This window comes from Eptatretus burgeri, chromosome 10 (assembly GCF_056783735.1).
Source record: "Eptatretus burgeri isolate ZD-2024b chromosome 10, Ebu_testis_v1, whole genome shotgun sequence".
Classification (NCBI taxonomy): domain Eukaryota; kingdom Metazoa; phylum Chordata; class Myxini; order Myxiniformes; family Myxinidae; genus Eptatretus; species Eptatretus burgeri.
The window spans coordinates 37,385,615-37,394,129 of record NC_140970.1 but is presented as its reverse complement, the minus strand read 5'-3'; positions in this window follow the sequence as shown (position 1 = coordinate 37,394,129).

Sequence of the window (8,515 nt, the reverse complement as noted above, 5' to 3'; positions counted from 1 at the left end):
CGTACATTCCTGGGTATGTTGACCTACTTTGGTAATTTCCTGCCTCAATTAAGCACAACCGTTGAGCCTCTGCATCTTCTCCTCAGGAAAGGTGTTGTCTGGAAATGGGAAGCTGCCCAATCAAGAGTGTTCAAGGCCACTAAAACCAGGCTGTCCACCTCGCAGTTACTTGTCCATTACGACCCATCCAAGGAACTTATTCTCAGTTGTGATAGCTCTTCATGTGCCATTGGATGTGCGTTGTCGCAAACAAATGGAACCGGTAATCTCCAGCCTGTTGTGTATGCATCACAAACACTATCTGACACTGAACATCGCTATGCTCAAGTCGTACGAGAGGCATTAGCGTGTGTCTGGGGCATTTTAAAGTTGCACCAATATGTCTCGGGAAGACATATTACCATTGAGACTGATTACAAACCCTTGTTAGGTCTCCTGGGAGAAAGCAGAGCCATTCCGCCCACATCATCAAGTCGTATACAACATTGGGCATTGACCCTTGCCGGTTATGACTATTCATTGGTTTAACGCCTGGGTAAGGAAATGTACTGTGCTGACGCACTCAGTCGCTTGCCACTTCCCATAACCATCACAGAACCTCCACAATCTGGCGATATTATTCATCTCATGGCTAATGTCATTCATGATGAGGCGCCCGTAACCGCTAAGCAGATTGCTTGAGCTCCTACTAGCAATCCAGATTTGTCACAAATTAAATGCTGTGTTTTGTCAGATGATTGGGTATCACTACCGGAAGGGGCGAAACCTCACCTCAACTGGAAAGATGGGACCTCTATTGATCCAGACTGCCGGCTTTGGGGTAGCTGAGTGATAATTCCACCAAAACTCCGCGGGAAAATTATCAGTGCACTCCACAATGCTCATCCAGGCATAGTCACCATGAAGGTTATTGCCCGAGCCCATGTTTGGTGGCTTAGTTTGGACAGTAACATCGAGTCCAGTGCACGCCATTGTTACACTTGTTAAGCGCATGGCAAGACGCTGCCACAGTCTCCACTGGCCATGCGGTCGTGGCCATCAAAGCCATGGTCCAGACTACACATCGACCATGTTGGTCCATTTCAAGGAAAGCTTTTCCTTATCGTAGTTGATGCCCACTCCAAATGGATTGAAGCTCTCGTGGTGCCATCCTCATCCTCTGCTGTAACAATTGAAGCTCTACATACCATGTTCACGAAACATGGCATTCCGAACTCCATCGTATCAGATAATGGATTGTCATTTACGAGTTCAGAGTTTCAGAACTTCTGTAAAATGAATGACATTAAGCACTACACATCTGCCCCTTACAAACCTGACAGTCATGGTCAAGCCGAACGTGCTGTTCAGATCATCAAGAATGGTCTAAGTCGCGTCAAGGAGGCTCCATTCAATCTCATCTAGCTGGTGTGTCGCTCAACTACCGCACCAGACCACATCAAACCACCGGTCGCTCACCTGTCAAGCTTTAGATGGGTCGTGAATTAACAACATGGTTATCATTAGTGCACCCAGACTTAACGGTCCAGGTCGAGAATAACAAGTATCAACAGAAACGTAATCATGACCAAACATCTGTAAACCGCAAATTCCAGATCAATGATCCTGTATACATGTTTAACTCCAGATGTGGTACCAAGTGGTTATCTGGCATCATTGTCGATAGCATTGGTGAAATAATGTTTCTTGTGAAGTTGTGTGATGGTAGATGCATGTGGACCAACTCAGGTTGACCAACTCAGGTTGACCAACTCAGGTTGACCAACTCAGGTTGACCAACTTGACCAACTCAGGTTACGTCATGGGGAGCCAAACATTGAACCGGCTCAAGTGCCTTTGTCACCCACTCCTGCATTAACACAACCTGCGTTTGAACCTGAGGCGTTTCCTCATGAAAGGTTTTCACCCATCAATATACCTGAACTCCTTCCTGAACCTGTACCCCTTATTGAGAAGCCCAGAGCAGTTGCAAACAAGGACAGCCCTCAACTAGCCCTCAGAAGATCAGCTCGTGTCCGTAAGCCTCCTGAGCGTCTTGATTTGTCAAAAAAAAAAAAAAAACAGGGGAGGGGGAAGCGGGGGGAGATGAGATGTATCAGTAGTTTATGCTAATGCATACATACATGGGTGCACCGGGGCATAGTTAAGGAGAGTCATGTGACCCGCGCATGTTCAGGTGCTGTGCTGTGCTTGTGTCTGGATTAAGCCTCTTGTTCTCACTTCAAAGTCTTCATCCCTGTTTGTTGAAAACATTACAAGCTCAAAATGCTCTATCCCACCCAGCCCCCAGTGTCATATTTCTTTCTCCAATCTTTCCTTTGTGTTATCTGAGTGCTCGAGTCTATTAAGGCAAATTTATAAGGACTAGTACGGGCCCGTAGGTGCGTGCCAGTATGTGCTCTCTCGTGCTCTCTCGTGCTCTCTCGTGCTCTCTCTTGCTCTCTCTTGCTCTCTCTTGCTCTCTCTCTCTCTCTCTCTCTCTCTCTCTCTCTCTCTCTCTCTCTCTCTCTCTCTCTCTCTCTCTCTCTCTCTCTCTCTCTCTCTCTCTTCGAAAAGGCACATCCGCGGGTCCCCAGCAATATTCCTGGCAAGTTTCAATCGTGCAAAAGAAATAATAAATAAATAAATAAATAAACATTGTGATGTCATTCGTGACGTCATAGCACTGTGTCCTGTCATTGGTCGACAGATAAATGGCCGTAACTTGGGAACCGCTCGTCCGATTGATATCAAACCTTGAAAAGCACATCCGCGGGGGCCCGGCAATACTCCTGGCAAGTTTCAATCAGATCGGACCAGTGATCGTGCAAAAAATAAATAAATAAATAAATAAACATTAATTGTGACGTCATTCATGACGTCATAGCACCGTATCTTGTCATTGGTCGACAGATAAATGGCCGTAACTTGGGAACCGCTCGTCCGATCGATATCAAACCTCGAAAAGGCACATCTGCGGGTCCTCGGCAATATTCCTGGCAAGTTTCAATCAGATCGGACTGGTGGTCGTCGAGAAACGGCGGTCGCAGACAGACAGACAGACAGACAGACAGACAGACAGACAGACAGACAAACAAACACACACACACAGAGATTGCTGGAATTATAGATAGATATCAGAATGTCTGAGAGAAAGGAATTCGAATTAGTGCGTTGACTCTGAGGCTTATTTACATATTTTGAGCTCAATCCTCTCTTCAATGTGAATAAATGTGTTTTGACGCGTTTGAATTCTTGCTTTCTCCTCACTCCCGTTCTCCCGTTCATCCAAACATGGGTAAATTGTGGCGAATTTGACTAATTATATTATTAGAGCAATTTTTTTGCAACTTTTTTCACGGCTTTCCCACGTCACAAAACGCAAAGATATTGATTTATTTTGGCCTGAGGATGCAGTCAGTGGGAGGGAATTAAATAAGCCCAACTTTTCCTCATTCGTGCAACTTTTCCATTATGAGCACAACTTCCAGCGTTAATCACACTCGAGTGGCTAAATCTACTAAACGCTCGGCCATGTGGCGTCGTGCCAGTGTGAAGCGGTGATAAAAACAACATTTTCATCGAGTATCACCTGCTCATTGAATGAGCTGACTTCCTGTCACGTGTTGCTGTGGTGTTCCTGTTTGCTATCAAGTTGTTATATCTTACCTCCTTTTACTTAAATATCGAGTTTAATCTCCATTGTGAGGACGTCAGCTTTCCTTGCCAATCATACCCAAGGAGGCTGCTTCTTCCGTTGCAAAAGTACGAGCCTATGGAGCAGAATTTCCAACTGAGTTCGTAGTAACTTCTGGGAACAGTTTGTTCTGCAAGCTTTGTTCTACAGTCGTGTGCCACGAACAGCGGTCCAGCGTTCTGAACCATCGCGCCGGTACAAAACACACGAGAGCCAAGGATGCTGAAAATGAACCTCGACAGACATTGCTGCGACCTGCGAAAGTGAGCAAGGGACAATAATTTGTTGATTGGGTAGTTACGAGCCTTCTCTCAGCAGATATTTCCACAAACTCAATAATCTGGAGATGAAGTCACTATTCCAATTCATGGGCTGCAATGCACCTTTGGAGTCCTGTTGCCGATCGCGAGTGGCATCAATGGCAGAGAAAGAAACATTGTGGATCCAGAACTTGCTCAATACAAGGGGAACAACATATTTATGGTCATCGATGAAGCAGAGGTGGCAGGCACAAAGTACATTAACACTCATGTGGGCAACGTCGAATCACCAGAAAAGACTCTCCTACTGCACTGCAAGCGGCTTCCAGTCTCAGTGAACTCACAGGCAGTAATACATGCAGTGGAGAATACCATCAAAACACTACAGTCTGATCAGCCTAATTTTGTTTGAGTCTTCAGCGACGCTGCGTGCTACAAGACTACTGCTGGACGCCTCCTCAAGCAAATCTACCCACGACTATTCCATGTCATGTGCACTGTGCATCTACTTCATAACTGCACCAAATATGTTCGAGCCCACTTTTCTGACATCGATAGAATCTGATCGCCAGAGTCAAGAGCACTGTTGTCAAGAACAAAGACCGCAAAGAGTTGTTTGCCGCAATTGGATACCCACCTCAACCCACCGTAACCCGCTGGGTAAGCTGGTTAAATGTGGCTTTCTACTGTGCTGACAATTTTCCAGAAGTCAAGAGAATCTTTGGGGAATTTCAAGGTGATGGGTTGCTTGTTACCGGAGCGAAGGAAGCTATAGCATCAGAACACCTGGTGAAGGACTTGCTCAATATTGATCGTGACTCCAAGTGCCTGATTGAGCTGGTTACTAAATGCGAAAGTTCTATGTATACGATCTCTGATACTTTCAACGATATTAAATCGCTCAGCTTTGGCAGTGATCCAAGTGGGATAGTGTCTTATTTGGAGAGGCGTTTGGAGCAGAACAAGGACATAAAACAGATCATTGATCTGGCAAGCGATGACATTCCACCAAGTTTGTTTGCAAAGTTGCGAAAGTGTCAACTTACTTCGGTGAGCGTTGAACACTCTTTTTCAATGTTTATAAAAACTACTAGCAAAGGACCATTAACTTCTCGCCCGAAAACGTTGAGAACTAGAGGGGGAGCACACGGGAGAGTGCAAAACCTCCGCCGCCAATACTGCTGGGTCACTCAAGTGAACCTTATATCTTATTCATTAAATATGTCAACAGTGCTGAGAGTTATAGTTCTTTTCTCCAACATTTTTTTTTTGGGGGGGGGTTGGAAATCACTTAAAACATGTAAAAATGCAAAAAAAAAAATTCTCAATTTCTTTTGAGGGGGGGTTGGAATCACTTAAAATATGTAAAAATGCAAAAAAAGAAATTCTCTAACAATTTTTTGGGGCGGGGGTAACAATTTTTTGAGGGGGTTTGGAAATCACTTAAAACATGAAGAAATGCAAAAAAAAATAATAATAAATTCTCTGACAATTTTTTTTTTGGGGGGGGGGGGATCAAGTCCAAAATTTAATGGCATGATCCTTGGACCATACCTAACCCCCCCCCCCCACCAAGTTTCGTCGAAATCCGTCAAGGAGTTTTTCCGTAATACTGTTCACAAACAAACAAACAAACAAAAAAAACAGTGTCACGTGCAGGGTGACCCGTATCTTGCCAAAAGGTGACCACGTGTGACTTCTTTAAGGTCACACTGAGGTGAGCAGAGCTGCTATCCACCAGGAGCGACTCCTTGAGGAATATCTGCCTACGAGAGATTCCGATGAGAATCGTTCTAGAGTAACCATGAAAAATATGCCTTTGCCTCATAACGTCACCAAATGACGTCATAATGTCTCAAGCTTGACATATCTAGAAAGCACTCATCGAGGTGTTCAATTTGAGGTACTACAAGATATGGTTCCTAAAACTTGAAAATTTGACCTTGGGGTCAAATATGTTTGACCTGAGGCGCTAACCATGAAGGTCAAGGCCAATCTCCACCAAAAATTAACCAGCTGAGCGCCAGACCATGAACTATATTCCCATGAAGTTTGAAGACGATCCGATCAAAATTACTCAAAAAAATAAGGGTTTCGTCGACTCCCCTGATTTGCGACAAAGTGACCTTGACCTTTGACCTTGACCTTCAAAATTTTATGCACTGAAAGGGACCTCTATAGGCCTCTGATATGCGAAGTTACAAAAATTTCCAATGATAACTGTGCTCTGCAGAATTTTTATACATGATTACAGACAAACAAACAAACAAACAAACAAACAAACAAAAAACATACAAGCTGACGAACATATCTTGCAAAAACTTCGTTATGGCAAGATAAAAAAACAAACAAACAGAAAGGGGTGAAAACAGTAACCTCCATCCATCTTCGAAGATGGCGGAGGTTAAATATATTTCTGTGCATTACAATCACAGCAATGAATGGTGAATTTGAGCGATTTGATTTCATGCCGACTTTAAAAACCTTGTAAAATGTCATATCATTGACTTCTTGCGAGCTTTGAGAATGTAATAAAGAAATGACTCGCTGAAAATTGGTCGTTGCAGTCGCCTCTGGGCATGGATTTCAAGTTAGTTTTCAGTGCGACTTTTGGAAAAATTAATGCAACTTTTCACGTTTTGTGGCGTGACAAAAAATTGCCCGACTAATTCTCTAAGCTCAGTATGCACCTTCATACAGCTGATGCGCAAAATACCCGAAAGTCTGGTTGAACATTATATTCACATGAACGCAGTTACTATTGATTTAAGGTAAAAGATCACTTCCTAAATCACTTGGTTTCATCTTCACAAGTGCAAAGTGCTTGAGGTCATGGCACTTGACTGCATCAATTTGGCTGCCAACCTTCTAAATTCACATGGCTCTGTGCCACACACAAGGGAGTCCAGCCACGTGACAGTAGAAATATATACATATTGTTGTGGTTTCCACCCATTCGGCGTGCGGGCGACCGCTTTTAAGTAATAGCGGCCGCACGCACCCACCGGACGGGCAATCCAATTGCAGCTTTCCGGATCAACGCCGAAATCCAGCTACGGGTGTGTTTTTAAAGCACACCACAACCTTGTCAATACTCGACCCGCGCACTACAGGGTCCGATCGCCGAATGGTCAATTTACCTAATTATTCGCGCGGGCAGACTTCCGAGAGATTGTACCTCAACGGGACCTACTTGGAAATGAGCCGCTGAAGCAGCTCGCTCCGTTTGCGATTTGCCAAGCGGTGTATTATCGCCAAGCCCCGTTGGACCCGATGAGCTTATCGGTATTAACAACCAGCTATTTATTCCGAAAGCAAGTACAGAAGCTCAATGGAGGAAGAGACGCAAGGAGCAGGTGAATATTCAAACAAGGGCATTAAGTTATACACAGGCACATATGCAATGGGGGTAAGGGACAAAACATGAGCAAAAAGACCCTACAGCCGGTCTATTTATTATGTACACTTATAACAATTCTCTACTTCAGGACAAGGCGCCACAACTTCCATGCAAAAACACCCCAGGAAAGGAAAGGGTAAGAACAGGGCCCACAGGCCTTTAATGTTCCTCGGAGCCGGGATGACTGCGAGGCTCTGAGAGACCGTGCAGGCTACCTTGTCGCCCTGGAGACGACTCGATGGGTTCTCGTACGGCAACCCTCAGTGTGTCCGCCCGCACCCGACCGTACTCCACCAGCTCCCGTTCTCTGTCGGCCTCCGTTCTCCGTTGGCCTCCGTCTTCCGTCGGCCTCCGTCGGCCTCCGTCGGCCTCCAGCCTCCGTCGGCCTCCGTCGGCCTCCGTCGGCCTCCGTCGGCCTCCGTCGGCCTCCGTCCTCCTCCGTCCTCCGTCGGCCTCCGTCGGCCTCCGTCCTCCTCCGTCGGCCTCCGTCCTCCGTCGGCCTCCGTCGGCCTCCGTCCTCCGTCGGCCTCCGTCGGCCTCCGTCGGCCTCCGTTCTCCGTCGGCCTCCGTCGGCCTCCGTCGGCCTCCGTTCTCTGTCGGCCTCCGTCTTCCGTCCTCCTCCGTCCTCCGTCGGCCTCCGTCCTCCGTCGGCCTCCGTCCTCCGTCGGCCTCCGTCGTCCTCCGTCGGCCTCCGTCTTCCTCCGTCCTCCGTCGGCCTCCGTCTTCCTCCGTCGGCCTCCGTCGGCCTCCGTCTTCCTCCGTCGGCCTCCGTCGGCCTCCGTCTTCCTCCGTCGGCCTCCGTCTTCCTCCGTCCTCCTCCGTCCTCCTCCGTCGGCATCCGTCGGCCTCCGTCCTCCTCCGTCGGCATCCGTCGGCCTCCGTCCTCCTCCGTCGGCATCCGTCGGCCTCCGTCCTCCTCCGTCGGCATCCGTCGGCCTCCGTCCTCCTCCGTCGGCATCCGTCGGCCTCCGTCCTCCTCCGTCGGCATCCGTCGGCCTCCGTCCTCCGTCGGCCTCCGTCGTCCTCCGTCGGCCTCCGTCTTCCTCCGTCCTCCGTCGGCCTCCGTCTTCCTCCGTCGGCCTCCGTCGGCCTCCGTCTTCCTCCGTCGGCCTCCGTCTTCCTCCGTCCTCCTCCGTCCTCCTCCGTCGGCATCCGTCGGCCTCCGTCCTCCTCCGTCGG